This window comes from Schistocerca cancellata, chromosome 11, assembly GCF_023864275.1.
Source record: "Schistocerca cancellata isolate TAMUIC-IGC-003103 chromosome 11, iqSchCanc2.1, whole genome shotgun sequence".
NCBI classification, from domain to species: Eukaryota; Metazoa; Arthropoda; class Insecta; order Orthoptera; family Acrididae; genus Schistocerca; species Schistocerca cancellata.
The window spans coordinates 102,952,192-102,969,028 of NC_064636.1; the positions used below are offsets into that span (position 1 = coordinate 102,952,192).

The 16,837-nt window shown below is 46.0% G+C and overlaps 1 pseudogene; it reads left to right on the top strand.

Annotated features, from left to right (window-relative positions):
- Positions 1 to 16,052: 16,052 nt before the first annotated feature.
- LOC126109066 (5S ribosomal RNA) lies at positions 16,053 to 16,170 on the top strand (annotated as a pseudogene).
- Positions 16,171 to 16,837: the final 667 nt, after the last annotated feature.

Genomic DNA, 16,837 nt, shown 5'->3' on the forward strand with positions numbered 1-16,837 from the left:
CGGGACAGCAGCAAGTAGCCCCATGCTGTTGCTTGGTATTTTCCTAATGTCCGCAGTATTAGTTTCATTTACTTCTGGTCATATCATCCTAGAAATACATGAAGACATCATCTTCGCTACGATGTCAACATGTGGGCAATACTACTTGCACGTTCGTCGCGTAGTCAACGTGAAACTCTATTCACAGATTCGAAGGAGCAGGTGGAAACACGTCATTAGTCATCAGGGTGTCAACCAGTGGAACTCTCCAACGCTGTTGATTCCAAGAACAGTAAGATGAGGTGATAACAATTTATACATTATACAAAAGAAATTAATCTGTCCCGCACTACATAGTGGGACAAAAATATTTTCTTCTCAGAAGTTCATGATTCATTTTTATCCTCCCACCTACCTTGGTGTGGTATGAAGTGAGAAAATTAAAATTTTCGGGATCTGTAGCATAATGTGATTACTACCGTAGTCCGTCACAAACGTTGAAGAAAATTAGGACCGCGCGGAGTGACCACACCGTTTGAGGCACCACCTCGCGTATTACGCGGCATCTCGCGCCGGAGGTTGCGGGTCCTTCCTTAATCATGAGTGTTTGTGTTGCTCCTGGAATAAGTCAGTTTAAGTAGTGTGTAAGTCGAGGGACCGATGAGGTCAGCAGTTTGGTCCCTTAGGAATTCACACACATTTGAACATTTCTGAAAAAAGAAAAAGCAGTGAGTTCTGTTGTTTCGTGCAACAGCCTGTTTGCTTTCATGCATTACTACCGCTCGCAGACGGTTATTTAAGAACATTTGGACATCTTTGATCTTCTAATGAACCTTTCGTTATTTTAGTAATTGCGGTTTCGAGAACGTGCAGCAAAGCAGAGCTGAAAGCGTAATTGCGCAAATATCTTCAATAACATAGGGGCACACTGACTGCCAGATACCACAACGCGTTCCGTAGTACAGGTGACAGGCAACTACTGTGCCAAATATGTCAGGAAATGGTCCGAAAATCATGCTCCGGGAGCAAGCGGGCACTTCAAACAGATAAGCAACTGGGAATATCTGCCCTGCTACACTGCCTCACGTTTCTACCAAGAACAAGCACAGAATGTACATTAGAAGGGAGACACCCATGAATGAGCAGAGACAACTATATACGAAGCTTCAGTCTCATTACCAGCAAGCAGGTACAGGGTTCATTCTTGTGGTAGTTAAAGTAATTTTGCAGATAATTTCTTTACAAATATGACCGTTTGCTATGCAACTGAAATAGGTCGCTGTACATATTGTGCATGTTGCAGTTAGCTCGCTGCACTCCAGCTTTCTCTAGTCTGAAGCGTGCTGCGCATTAATTGTATGGCTGTATAGGCCTAAACTCATATGGATTCAACGTGAAATAAGGTTATCACACTGACATACTTACCATTATCACTTAGTATATGTCTGAGTTTGTGTAAGATACCATTGTCAATTCCCAGAGGTTTGCTCCACATTTGGCTCTTACTTCTACCAGTTTCTCTATACTCTCGTTTTTACTGCAGAAGTAAAAAGCAAATATAAAAAGTAAATTTTCTTCCAGCGTATTCTTTTACTGCATGTCATTTGTATTGTACGTGGACATATAATTAAAACAGGGAAACGTCTACTTTTTAATAACTTCCATGCATATGAACTGTGAAGTGATCGCTAAGTAAATGTTGTTGTTGTTGGACAGTTGTTTTTATATAGTCCAGCTTGAAAATGTTGTAGAAGGGTCTGTCAGGTGTCGCAGTGAAGCAGCCTCCTGAGAGGCAGACAGTTTTACAAAGAGCTGCAGCTGGCGACCCCCAAGGGAACTCCCCATCACACCCTCTCACGCGAAATGGTACGCGGATAGCCCGTCAAAAACTAAACACAGGTCGAGCATGGAATGAAAACAAGGTGTGCGGAGCTGTGCAAAAAGAAGCGAAATAGAAACAGGGAACGGTCCAAGCTATCGATGTATCACATCGAGGGACTAGCACAGGGACACGCGTCGTTGTCATGTGGTCACGGCGTTGGACTGCAAAGAGGAAGATCGGTGTTCAAATCTACCTTGTGCCCCAATTGTTTTCCCATAAAATTATGAGCTGGCCGTCCGGTCATTAACATATCAGTTTTCTTTCTGTAGTCTTGGCAGTTGCAACACTACAGATTGGTTGTAAAATGAGTCGTGTGCTAAAAATATACTACTGTCGCTAGGAAATGATGAATATTGAGAGAAGACGAGATGCCGCATAGACTTCTCACGGAAGTGAAAACAAACGGACGTGAACTATGCTACAGCAAAGGAATAAGTTAAGACTTCCAAAAAGGAACGCAACAGTCGTAATGTGGTGTCACCGCCAGACACCACACTTGCTAGAGGGTAGCTTAAATCGGCCGCGGTCCATTAGTACGCGTCGGACCCGCGTGTCGCCACTGTCAGTACTTGCAGACCTAGCGCCACCACATGGCAGGTCTAGAAAGACGGACTAGCACTCGCCCCAGTTGTACGGACGACATTGCTAGCGACTAGACGTACGAAGCCTTCCTCTCATTTGCCGAGAGACAGAATAGCCTTCAGCTAAGTCCATAGCTACGACCTAGCAAGGCGCAGTTAACCATATCTGGAGAGAGTCTTACTTGTATTCACCATAAACGAAGTATACCACAAGGATAATAAAGTTAAGTAAACCGACATTACGTTCTTTTCTTATTAGCATTCATTGAGCATCCTGTTTCAGACTTCACGATATTCTGGGTGAGCTTATAGCGTGCCTATTCGGCCCCTTCAAAATAACACTGTGTCGGCACTTCTGTCGACACATAACATTGGCGACGAGGAAAAGTGACGCGCCCACGTTGCAGTCCTTTTGATAGTAACTTGCTCTGATTTGATTTACTTGTGTCATGGCTTCGCCAGATGTACTGTCCGAATTTTATCGCTTGCAGAATCAGCAGACGCAGGCGTTATTGGATGCCCTTGGACAGCTCGTCCACGGCCAACGTGCGCTGCAAAACGATGCGGCCGCCGCCGCTTCATCGCTACCGCAGCCACAACAAGCAGTTGCACCGCAGTTTCGCCAGTTTGACCAAACCCACGAGACATGGCCGGAATGGTCCCGCCAGTTTGGATTCCATCTCACCGCCTACAAAATTCAAGGTAATGAGCGGCAGCCATTTTTGCTTTCGTGTGTAGGTGTGTCCACCTACCGTGTGATAGTGAAATTGTTTCCCCGACGCGACGTAGCAACTCGGTCCTACGAAGAAATTGTGTCGGCTTTAGATGCCTATTTCAAAGAAACAGTTAATGTAGTTGCAAAAAGGTATACGTTCTTTCGTACAAAACGTACGGCCGGTCAAACTAATCGGGAGTGGGTTGCAACTTTGCAAGGCCTTACTAGGGACTGCGCATTTGAATGTGACTGTGGCCTTCCTTATTCAGATACAATGGTGCGTGATGCAATAGCACAGAACGTTTCTGATGTTCGCATAAGGGAACAGATTTTGAAACTAGTTAATCCCTCCCTTCAACAAGTGATAGACATATTGGATAGGCAAGACACACTTGACTTTGCTCAGGCATCTTTTGCAACTTCACCAGCTGTGTGTCGCATTAACCGGCCCGCCGGGCGCGCTGCAAGGAACTGTAAACAGCCTTCGCGCCCGTCCGCAATGCTACGTGTCCCGCGAAAGTGAGCAAATGCAGTGCTGAAATCATGCCCGCGGTGTGCAACTAGACATTCGCGTGAGAATTGCCCGTCACGCCAAGCTATTTGCTTTTTCTGTAATAAGAAAAGACATGTTCAAAGTGTTTGCCAGAAAAAGCTTAGATCGGACACTACCACCCGTTCCAGGCCCTTTGCTTCGCGCCGGAATCGAACCAAGGACACTCAGGCTCGGGAACCTACGCCCATGGACATTCATGTAGTTAATGCCACTCCGCCCAGTGTTCCTCTCTCTGACTGTGACTGTGTTAGTCCCACAAAAAGTGTGCGTCGACGTCGACGGCAATCCCGTCACGTCGCAAGTGATTCTATCCCAGTGTCTGTTCAAGTTGCACAAAACAGTCGCTCTTGTCGTCAGAAGGACAAACTTTTTGTAGAGTTGGACTTTGCCGGACAGGTGATACCGTTCCGGCTCGATACCGGAGCTGCAGTTTCATTGCTCAATCACGCCACGTACAAACAACTGGGCGCACCGCCGTTGCGTGCCGCAAAAGTTCAGCTCACTAGTTATTCAGGACAGCATATCCCTGTGTTAGGACAGTGCAGCCTTCTTGCAACATACAAGGGACAAACAAAACTTGTGTCTTTTTACGTTCTTCGTTCTTCTGCTGCAGTGAACTTGTTTGGTTTAGATTTATTTCAATTGTTTAACTTGTCTATCGTAAATCAGGTCCTATCAGTGAACTAGACTGTGCCTTCAGCCAGTGTTTCTCGTCTATGTGAGGAATTTGCCGACATTTTTGCACCGGGCCTTGGTTGCGCTAAGAACTATGAAGGACGTTTGGAACTCAAAGTCAACGCGCAACCGAAATTTTTCAGAGCGCGCAATGTTCCCCACGCATTGCGTGATGAGGTCGCAAGAACATTAAACGATTTAGAATCTCAAGGTGTAATTGAACGTGTGCAGGCTTCTCTCTGGGCCTCACCCTTAGTTATTTTGCAAAAACCTTCCGGAAAATTGAGACTTTGCGTGGACTTCAAGGCAACAGTGAATCCACAACTAGTGACTGCAACTTTTCCTTTGCCCCGCCCGGAAGATCTTTTTGACAAACTGTGCCCGGGAAAATATTTTTCAAAGTTGGACCTCGCAGATGCGTACTTGCAAATACCGGTGGACGAAGAATCCCAGCGCGTATTGGTGGTTAACACGCATCTTGGATTGTACAGATTCAAAAGACTGCCATTCGGGTGTGCCTCCGCCCCTGCATTGTTTCAGCAATATTTACAAACTATTTGTGCGTCGGTCCCTACTGCAGCGAACTATCTGGACGATATAGTGATCTCCGGAAAGACTGAAGCAGAACATTTACAACATCTCCGAACTTTATTTCAGGTCTTGCGACAAAATGGTCTTCGCTTGAGGAAGGACAAATGTGTGTTTTTTGCTCGTGACTTGCCATATTTGGGCCATGTACTTAATGCCCAAGGCATACATCCGAGTCCAGAGCACCTCCGTGCCATACAGGACTTGCCTTCACCGCAAAATTTGAAGCAGCTACAGTGTCTGTTGGGAAAAATTAACTATTATCATAAATTTCTTCCTCATGCCTCTTCCATTTCAGCTCCGCTTCATCGCTTACGCCGTAAAGGTGTTCCGTTCGTCTGGTCGACGGAATGCGAACGCGCCTTTCGCCAATTGAAATCGGCGTTGCTTTCAAATACTTGCCTTACGCCATTCGATCCCCAGAAACCCCTTTTGTTGATGGTAGATGCATCGGATTTCGGGATCGGTGCTGTGCTTGCGCACAAAGTTGGTTCGCATGATCGCCCTATTGCCTTTGCGTCCAAATTGCTCTCGTCAGCGCAAAGAAATTATTCCCAGATAGAGAAAGAAGCTTTGGCTCTCGTGTTTGGTGTTACAAAGTTTCACGATTTCTTGTATGGTCGTCACTTTACCATCATCACAGACCACAAACCTTTGACATCGCTTTTTCATCCGAACAAGCCTGTACCTCCACGTACAGCGCAGAAATTCATTCGCTGGTCTATTTTCCTCTCGCAGTACCGCTACGATATCTTGTATCGGTCCACTGCTAAGCACGGAAACGCAGATGCGTTGTCCCGTTTGCCAGTTGCTGCGGATAAAGCATTCGATTCTTCCGAACTTGCTTGCATGTTCATTGATACGGAAACTGATGACGTGGTCGAATCGTTTCCGATTGATTTTCGTCGTGTAGCTACAGCAACAGCTGCTGACCCTGTCCTTGCTACCGTTTTGCGTTTTGTTGCTACGCCATGGCCCTTGTCAAAGTCACGGATCGAGGATCCGTTGGTTCGCAGATTTTTTGCTCACAAGGAGAGACTTTTTGTACGACGTGGTGTTTTGTTATTGCGTTCTGATAATGATCAGTCTAGGGTCGTGGTCCCACGTTCGTTACAGTCCTCTGTCTTAAAGCTTCTCCACCAAGGACATTGGGGTATAGTGCGTACGAAACAACTTGCTCGTCAGCACTGTACTTGGTTCGGCATCGATGCTGCGATTACGAATATGTGTTCTTCTTGCATGGCGTGTGCCGAACAACAATCGGCGCCACCGCGGAAATTCTTTGCATGGCCGAAAGCCACTTCCCCTTGGCAACGCTTACACATAGATTTTGCTGGTCCATTCTGGAATGCTCGATGGTTGGTTGTTGTCGATTCCTTCAGTAATTTTCCTTTTGTTGTCCGGATGTCTTCCACGACGTCATCTGCCACCATCCAAGCGTTGTCCGCTATCTTTTGCATTGAAGGTCTTCCACAGACTATTGTTTCCGACAATGGCCCACAATTCATGTCCGCAGAATTTGTCATTCTGACAGGCCAATGGTATTCAACATCTGACTTCCGCGCCGTTTTCGCCTCAGTCAAACGGTGCCGCTGAACGTTTGGTCCGGACTTTCAAGTCACAGATGTTGAAGTTGAAAGAGTCGCATTCTCGGGAGGACGCGTTGTTGCTCTTTTTGTCTTCGTATCGCTCTCAGCCCCGCGATGGTCGCTCGCCGGCTGAGTTGCTTCACGGTCGTCCTCATCGAACCTTGATGTCTTTGTTGCATCCGCCGCATCAGGTTCCTGTGCAGCGGCAGACTCCTGCTTTTGCTCCTGGCGACGTTGTATTATATCACAACTATCGCGGTTCACGGCGTTGGCTCGCAGGGCGCATTCTTCGCTGCCTCGGCCGCGCGATGTATTTGGTTTTGGGGGGCCTCTGGTGAGGTGCGTCGGCATCTCACTCAGCTGCGCCTCTGTCGTCGCTTGGGTTCTGCCGCTCCCCGTCTGCTTTCAGCGACGGAGCCGTCCGGTCAGCGCCCTGGGGACCCATCTACTGGCTCGCCTCATCCCCAGGTGTTACCGACGATGCCTTCCATTTTGCCCCATGGCGTCGTGCCGCCGCCGGCGCCGGCGCCGGCGCAGGCCGCAGTGGACGCTTCGCTGCAGCCGCCAACCGCCTCCCTGGGTCACGCGCCGCCGATCGCTTCCCGTGACCAGCTGTCCTTCGCTCCGGACCACATGGCGTCATCGCGCGTCGGATACCCCGACGCAATGGAGATCGACCCTTCGGCCACTCCTGCCTCATTACGGGCGCATACGCCGCATGTTGATGTGCACCCTGGAGTAGGTTTCCAGGCGTTTCCTAGCTCCCCTCGGACCGAATGGCCGGGTGCGGGTGGCGCAGCCTCGCCTGTTGTTAGGCTCCCCATCTCATCGCATACGTCAACATGGGGCCCTCCCCACGGCGGGCGGAAGCCTTATACCACGACCGTTCGCCAATTTGCGGGGGAGGAATGTGGTGTCACCGCCAGACACCACACTTGCTAGGTGGTAGCTTAAATCGGCCGCGGTCCATTAGTACATGTCGGACCCGCGTGTCGCCACTGTCAGTACTTGCAGACCTAGCGCCACCACATGGCAGGTCTAGAGAGGCGGACTAGCACTCGCCCCAGTTGTACGACGACTTTGCTAGCGACTACACTGACGAAGCCTTACTCTCATTTGCCGAGAGACAGTTAGAATAGCCTTCAGCTAAGTTAATGGCTACGACCTAGCAAGGCGCCATTTGTAACATTGCATGTATCTTAATGAGTCTCACTTGTATCATCAAGATTGCTGTATACCAAAGGATGCATAAAAGTTAAGTGTTCTAGTAGCTACGTTCTTTTCTTTATCGCATTCACTAATTATCCCGTTCCAGAAATCACGCCAGTCGGCGTGTGTGTACGCGTACCTTTCTATCGGCTACCCGTCACTGTGGACTGGCTGCCTTGACAGTCCACAACAGTCGCAAAACAGACACTAAACTTATTACAGTGAACAGAGACGTCAATGAAGGCACGGACAGATCATAACTTTGCGAAAATAAAGAAAGTAAAATTTTTATTCGAGGGAATACTTGAACCAAGGACCTCTCGTTCCACAGCTGCTCACGCTAACCACGGGTCCACGGCGCTCATGTCTCATATTCTCCTTGATGTTGCATATGTTGCGCATGGAATACTCAGTTTGTATATTTTGCTTATTTTTTTCGTAGTTCCACACAACTTCTTCCTGTTTTCTCGATTGATCTGTGTTCAGTTTTTCAAGGCCTATCCACTGTGCCAACTTATAACTAAATCTGAGGGGGGTGCGATGGGGAGGTTCCCTTGTAAGAAGTCAAACTCTTAGCTTCGAGTGCTTGTCACAATCAAAGTGACATACAGACATAAGTACATGTAGACCAATGTACGATGGAAACCTGTAAGATTAGCCCACAGATACATACAGGCGAGCTTTCCAAGTTCTTCGTCGTGTAGAAGCTTAATTGAGTATAGTGCTCACTCACATAGTATCTGCTGTAGGACGCTGTCTGGGTGTCTTTTCTGTCTGGAGATCTTCGCTGTCTGGAACTCTTCTCTGCCCGGATCTCTGCCTTGATGTCTGACAAGGGAATGGTCAGACTTGTCATGTCGAAACCTGTGTTGCTTTTTTTACCACTGTGAGTTAACATTGCAAGAAGTATGTATGCAGAATTTTAGCTGCCGACATGACCTGCAAGTCTGTAAACAATTTCATGAAGTAAGACATTATTGTCGCATGGTTTCCGCGCTTATAACTGCCTCTTGTACAACCCTGACCTCCCTGGCTACGTTATACCGACGCCACCTAGGGTCAAGCAGTGAGAGAGCTGATTCCCCCAGTGAAAGCGATCGTATGATAATTAAAGGTTCGTTGAAAAATATGGCCGATATGTTATCTACAACATTCTTTCCAAATAGCTATGAAATAGACACAAATAAATATACGGTTTAGAACACGTCCAAATTTTATTTCTTGTAATTACCGCAAAAATCGAAATATTGATACAATGTTCAAAACATAGGTTTTTTTGTGCACCAAGAACATACAAGCAAAGACGACGTATGACAGCCCTGCGAATCACAGACATTGTTAGATGTCCGTAGACAAAACTGGGCTGGTGTTCGGAATGAATCAGGCCTACTAACAGTACATTTCGAGGACTGCCACGCATATTTAATCAAATTCTGAAACCGTGGGGAGGAAAATTGATAATGTACTACTGATTGCAGCTTGAGAATATTGTCACGGCGATAGACAGGAAATTGCAGTGATCTGCGCACAATAATTTTCTGTTAGTTTTCTGTAAAATGCCTTCCACTGACTGAAAAATTCTGTGTCTAAAGGTTCAATTACGTTCGTCGTGCCGGGTGGAATCTGAAGTATCTCTACTTCTTTGTCATGGTGGGCTCGAAATACAGCTTTTAATGACCTTCTACGACCTGACAACGAATCTAGAAGAAGAGATTTGTTCCCGCAGAACGGAAGAAAAGCATGACGCACGAGAAGTGTAACTTTTTCATTTCCCATTTTTCCAGACTTCTATGCGTCTACCACAAGATTGTTTGCGTAGAACATTGTTCTTTTGACACGTGGTCCAAAACGTCCAGTTGGTTCTTGAAGACACACATATAGTTTAGGCAGCAATGAACCATCCAGACTAATTATGGGCATTATAGTGTATGAATGGGTGAGTGCAGTCGTGGACTGCGCAATCGCCTCAATATGTTTTCCCCCTCTGAATGACAGTGTTCTTTTCGCACGCATTTCTTTTTGAAAACCTGACTGATCTGCATTGTACACCTACGATTCACTAAAACTAGCGATTTTATTTTTTGCATTCGCAAGAAAAGCTTCTATCATTTCGATTTGTGTCACTTCATTTTCCGACCTGTTTCTCGATACAAATTTTGTTATTTTTCTTGCCACAATTTTTTGTGATCTTCCAGAGCGACTAATCCAACTTTGAGAAACTGTAAATTCTTTAGCGCCTATCGCTTTGGCAACCTCTAACGCCCAATCAAGCAAATTTGTATCGCTGACACTAAATGACTGTTGTCTGGCATCGGTAAATAGCTCAAAAAGTCGCGCATTTGTCTCCGTCGCAATTCCCAGTCGACTCTTACGTCGTCCAGCGACTTGCTTTTTCCATCTATACAATTCACGTTCAGAAAGGACAAAGCGACAATTATTTTGAACAGCACTGACACGTAGGCGTTTCTTACCACTTTCGTTCAATCAATACGTCACCGCTTTTTCTTCGTCTGATAAGGTAATTGTAGTTGCTGGTGTTACTTTCGGGGATAACTGATGATGGTACGTGGCACAATCACTCGAAGAGTCTTCACGAGTGCAACTTCCGTCGGTGTCTTCGCCGTCTGTAGATTCACAATCTGCAATATCGAGTGTTCCAGTTGTTTCTAGCCACATGTCTGCGCCATTTACATGCTCGTCTAGAAGTTTAACAACCATGTCGCACAACACACAGTCTTCACACGTGTTTTCTGTTGATTGCTTCGTTTGGCGTCTGTGGTATATCTCCATGGCAAGCAGCAAAACATTTACAGGGTTCGCCATCACCTGTGAGGGGAGATTGAATGTGGCTTGAGGGGTATAGATGAACATGTACAGAACCTCTTTCACATCTCTAACCAGTTTCAGGACGGTATGTTTCGCAATAAGTACCAGAAATTAAAAGGACGTGCACCGAGCGAGGTGGCGCAGTGGTTAGACACTGGACTCGCATTCGGAAGGACGACGGTTCAATCCCGCGTCCGGCCATCCTGATTTAGGTTTTCCGTGATTTCCCTAAATCGCTGCAGGCAAATGCCGGGATGGTTCCTTTCGAAGGGCACGGCCGACTTCCTTCCCTAATCCGACGAGACCGATGACCTCGCTGTCCGGTCTCCTTCCCCGAAACAACCAACCAACCAGAAGGACGTGCATGCCACAGAAACGAATATTCGTTTCCCCTTTCCACCAAAACCGTGCAGCGATACTCCTCTGTAGTGAACGCCGCGATAAGACGGCCGCACTTGCCGACCACGCGCACGACGCTCGCGACTCGCCATTTCCAGGGGTCGCCAGCCGTCACTGCAAGCGCCAAGCAGGAAACACAGCCATGTTCGTGATATTTTTTAGATGACTTCCAGTTCATGTCAGCAGCTACAATTTTGCATACGGACATTTTGCACAGTTAAATAAGTGCTAAAAAAAGCAATACATGTTTCGGCATGACAAGTCTGACCATTCCCTTGTGAGAGCCTCTATGTACGGCATTGTGGCCTGTTTGCTTATAGAGGGTAAGTGACTGCAAAACCTTTTACCTCCAATTCGCAGCGGCTCCCCCTTCAGAGGTGTGTGTGTTGTTCTTAGCGTAAGTTAGTTTAACATAGATTAAGTGCAAGCTGTTCGAGATTCTGAAAAAAGTAGGGGTAAGCTATAGGGAGAGACGGTCATACACAATATGTACAACAACCAAGAGGGAATAATAAAGAGTGGACGATCAAGAACGAAGTGCTCGTATTAAGAAGGGTGTAAGACAAGGCTGTAGCCTTTCGCCCCTATTCTTCAATCTGTACGTCGAGGAAGCAATGATGGAAATAAAAGAAAGGTTCAGGAGTGGAATTAAAATACAAGGTGAAAGGATATCAATGATACGATTCGCTGATGACATTCCTATCCTGAGTGAAAGTGAAAAAGAATCAAATGATCTGCTGAACGGAATGAACAGTGTAATGAATACACAGTATGATTTGAGAGTAAATCGGAGAAAGACGAAGGTAATGAGAAGTAGTAGAAATGAGAACAGCGAGAAACTTAACATCAGGATTGATGGTGACGAAGACAATGAAGTTAAGGAATTCTGCTACCTAGGCAGTAAAATAACCAATGACGGACGGAGCAAGGAGGACATCGAAAGCAGACTCGCTATGGCAAAAAAGGCATTTCTGGCCAAAAGAAGTCTACTAATATCAAATACCGGCCTTAATTTGAGGAAGAAATTTCTGAGGATGTACGTCTGGAGTACAGCATTGTATGGTAGTGAAACATGGACTGTGGAAAAACCGGAATAGAAGAGAATCGAAACATTTGAGATTTGGTGCTATAGACGAAAATTAGGTGGACTGATAAGGTAAGGAATGAGGAGGTTGTACGCAGAATCGGAGAGGAAAGGAATATGTGGAAAACACTGATAAGGAGAAGGGACAGGATGATAGGACATCTGCTAAGACATGAGGGAATGACTTGCACGGTACTAGAGGGAGCTGTAGAGGGCAAAAACTGTAGAGGAAGACAGAGGTTGGAATACGTCAAGCAAATAATTGAGGAAGTAGGTTGCAAGTGCTACTCTGAGATGAAGAGGTTAGCACAGGAAAGGAATTCGTGGCGGGCCGCATCAAACCAGTCAGCAGACTGATGACAAAAAAAAAAATTAAGTAGTGTAAGGCTACGGACCGATGACCTGAGCAATTTGGTCCCATATGAACTTACCACCATCACCAATTCGCAATGAGCGAGTGTGAAACCAGCGGTTCCTCGCTGTGCGTGACCTGCTGAACTGGAACTGTCGAAAGCAACTCTCACTGTACATCTCTATCTAATTTGCAAAGATTACTGCTAATGCTTATATCTAGATGACTTTTTTTTCTGGCAACCCTTCACGATTCATCCACCGTACCATATACAACAGCGAAGGGTAAAAAAACTCTTTGCAGGCTGTATTGTGAGTTTGTAATTTTGTCGCAACGCCTTCACATTTGTAGGAACTTTAAGAATTTTGGCATGTCTGTTAGTGTAAAAAGCCAATTGTACTACATTTCTACCCTCACATTTTCATTTTTACCAGTTTCATCCTGTGAGAAAACACCAGTTTTCCAGGAAAAACAATCAATAACCTTTAATTTCCTCCTCGCCAAAAAAAAAAAAAGAAAAAAACTAACCATAAGCAAATACTCCTTTTGAATTTGGTTTCAGGCATTAGTGCGTAGTCACATTACTGGAAGTTACACCCTTGATATTATTATTGTTGACGACACTGTCTCAGTAGTCTTAATTCTGTTGGGCAGTATAGTTGGCCACTCAGTCAGTACGAAGTTTTAACTGAGTCTGGCAAAACTTAACGGCTGGATACGTCGCAGGTAGCCGGCGGTCAGCGACCGGGTCCACAGACTGCGCGACAGGCGGGGCGGTGGGGACACCCAGTGACCAGCTGCAGGCGGAGCGGTCCCGGCCTGCAGGCTGGGCTGCGAGTGGACCCCTGGACAGCCCGGACGTGGCCGACACTCCTAGACCGCCGGCTCCCGGCTCACGTGTGCTGCCGAGGCAGCCACAAACACTTTCGCCGTGTGTGGGGATAACGTCACGGGACAGAGCACGACAGTAAAATGGTTTTCTCGGTTTAAGAAGGGTCGCTTTGACATTAGTGACTCTCCACATTCAGGATGGGCTTGATAAAGCTCGTTTAAACGCATTAACCCACAATGATCCACATCAGTGGACTGGAGAACTGGCAAATGTCATGAACTGTCATCGTTCCATCATTGCGTGACATTTGCATGCAATGATGAAGGTTGAAAAATTGGGTGTTCCAGGTACCATATGCTATAAGCCAAAGTCAAAGAAACCAGCGGGTGGCCGTATGTGGGTCCCTGCTTGCTCGTCATCAACTGGCCTGTGAACAACGCCGACCATTCCTGTCGTATATCGTTACTGGTGACGAGAAATGTATCTTTATACTAACGTAAGGGCAAGAAAGCGAGACAGTAAATGAAGCTGGCGACCCTAATTGCTTATAAATGGTTCACTTCACTGTGTCAGTAGTAATCTGAGTCACCTACATCTACGTGATTACTCTGCTATTCACAATAAAGTGCCTGGCAGAGGGTTCAATGAACCACCTTCATACTGTGTCTCTACCGTTCCACTCTCGAACGGCACGCGGGAAAAACGAGCACTTAAATTTTTCCGTGCGAGCCCTGATTTCTCTTATTTTATCGTGATGATCATTTCTCCCTATGTAGGTGGGTGCCAACAGAATGTTTTCGCAATCGGGGGAGTAAACTGGTGATTGAAATTTCGTGAGAAGATCCCGTCGCAACGAAAAACGCGTTTGTTTTAATGATTGCCGCTCCAGTTCACGCATCATGTCTGTGACACTATCTCCCCAATTTCGCGATAGTACAAAACGAGCTGCCCTTATTTGTACTTTTTCGATGTCATCCGTCTGTCCCACCTGATGTGGATCCCACACTGCACAGCAATACTCCAGAATAGGGCGGACGAGCGTGGTGTAAGCAGTCTCTTTAGTAGGCCTGCTGCACCTTCTAAGTGTTCTGCCAATGGATCGCAGTCTTTCGTTTGCTCTACCCACAATATTATCTATGTGATCGTTCCATTTTAAGTTATTTGTAATTGTAATCCCTAAGTATTTAGTTGAATTTACAGCCTTCACATTTGTGTGACTTATCGCGTAATGGAAATTTAGCTGATTTCTTTTAGTACTCATGTCAATAACTTCACACTTTCCCTTATTCAGGGTCAATTGCCACTTTTAACACCATACAGATGCCTTATCTAAATCATTTTGCAATTCGTTTTGGTCATCTGATGACTTTACAAGACGGCAAATGACAGCATCATCTGCAAACTAAGACTGCTACTCAGATTGTCTCGTATGTCGTTAACATAGATCAAGAACGATAGAGGGTCTATAACACTTCCTTGGGGGAAGCCGGATATTACTTCTGTTTTACTCGATGACTTTCCGTCTATTACTACGAACTGTCACCTTTCTGACACGAAATCACGAATCCAGTGGCACAACTGAGGCGATACTCCGTAGGCACGCAGTTTGGTTAGAAGACGCTTGTCAGGAACAGTGTCGAAAGCCTTCTGGACGTCTAAAAATATGCAATCAATTTGACATCCTCTGCCAATAGCACTTATTACTTCATGAGTAAAAGAACTAGTTGTGTTTCACAAGAACGATATTTTCTGAAACTGTGCTGACTGTGTGTCAACAAATCGTTTTCTTCGAGGTACTTGATAATGTTCGAATCCAGTATATGTTCCATAACCCTACTGCAAATTGACTTTAGTGATATTGGCCTGTAATTCAGTGGATTTCTCCTACTTCCCTTTTTGGGTATTGGTGCGAGTTGAGCTATTTTCCAGTCTTTAGGTACGGATCTTTCTGTGTGCGAGTGGTTGTATGTAATTGCTAAATATGGAGCTATTTTATCAGCATACTCTGAGAGGAACCTGACTGGTACACAATCTGGACTAGAGGCCTTGCCTTATTAACTGATTTAAGCTGGTTCGTTACTGCGAGGATATCTGCTTCTATGTTTCTCATTTTGGCAATTGTTCTTGATTGGAATTCAGGAATATTTACTTCGTCTTCATTTGTGAAGGAGTTTCGGAAAACCGTGCATAATAACTCTGCTTCAGTGGCACTGTCATCAGTGGCTTCACCGTTGTTATCACGCAGTGAAGGTATTGATAGCGTCTTGCTACTGGTGTGCTTTATGTATGACCAGAATCTCTTTGGGTTTTCTGCCAGATGTCGAGACAGAATTTCGTTGTGGAAATTACTAAAAGCATCTCGCATTGAAGTACGCTCCATATTTCGATCTTCGGTAAAACTTTGGCAATCTTGGCGATTTTGCGTTGTTTTAAATTTGACATGCTTTTTACGTTGCAACAACGATCAGTCATAAATGTGCTCCACCAGTTTACCCGTAAGCTGCACTGTCACTACTGTCAAACCCCAGACTCTGCTCTGGTCTCGGCGGCAGACGCACCACAAACTTCAGTTACTCCTTGTCCCTGCAGTTGTGGCACCTTTTGGCTGAAAGCTATGTCCTTTGTACGTGACTCACTGCCTGTCTGCGGGGTTGTGGCACAGTCGTCTCGAATAGTAAAAAACGATACCATTAATCTCCATTTATCCGAAGGGAGCAAGTGTACGTTTCTCCTGAAAAGAAAAACTTGTAAAAACTTGTCATTTAATTCCTCGCTTTTATAAGCACCAGGCAACGGCCTTGCCACAGTGGATACGCCGGTTCCCGTCAGATCACCGAAGTTAAGCGCTGTGGGGCGTGGCCGGCACTTGGATGGGTGACCATCCTGGCCGCCGTGTGCTGTTGCCATTTTTCGGGGTGCACTCAGCCTCGTGATGCCAATTGAGGAGCTACTCGACCGAATAGTAGCGGCTCCGGTCATAGAAAACCATCATTACGACCGCGAGAGCGGTGTGCTGACCACACGCCCCTCCTCTCTGCATCCTCAGCTGAGGATGACACGGCGGTCGGATGGTCCCGATGGGCCAATTGTGGTCTGAAGACGGAGTGCTCTTATATTACACAAAAACCACTTCAGATATGACTCAATTTCAAAGTAGCCATTCTCAGTCGCAGGTAGCACACAGATTAGAGTGTAACTACAAGTCTATCGCAAACCGCAGCCAAGGGTGACCTCCTAATGTGCTAAATGTCAGTGTTTAGTGTTCAACAAGCTCCATAGCACCTTCAGCTGTTCCTGGCTTGACAACATCCCCACAGTTGTTTGATAAAACTTTTACTTTTAATGCTATTAAAAACAGAATTAAAAAAGCTTATAACGAGATGGATCCCTGGGTGAATGTATGTAGCCGTTGCCCCTTTGGTTCACATTTGATGCTGGCACTCAAATAAAAATAAGGGAACAACACACACTAACGTAGCAACTTGTATTTCGAGAAATACGGCCCTATAAATACGTCACATCTTAACCTCATTATATTTTCAAGCATATACTTGGCTTTTTGCCACATTGTAT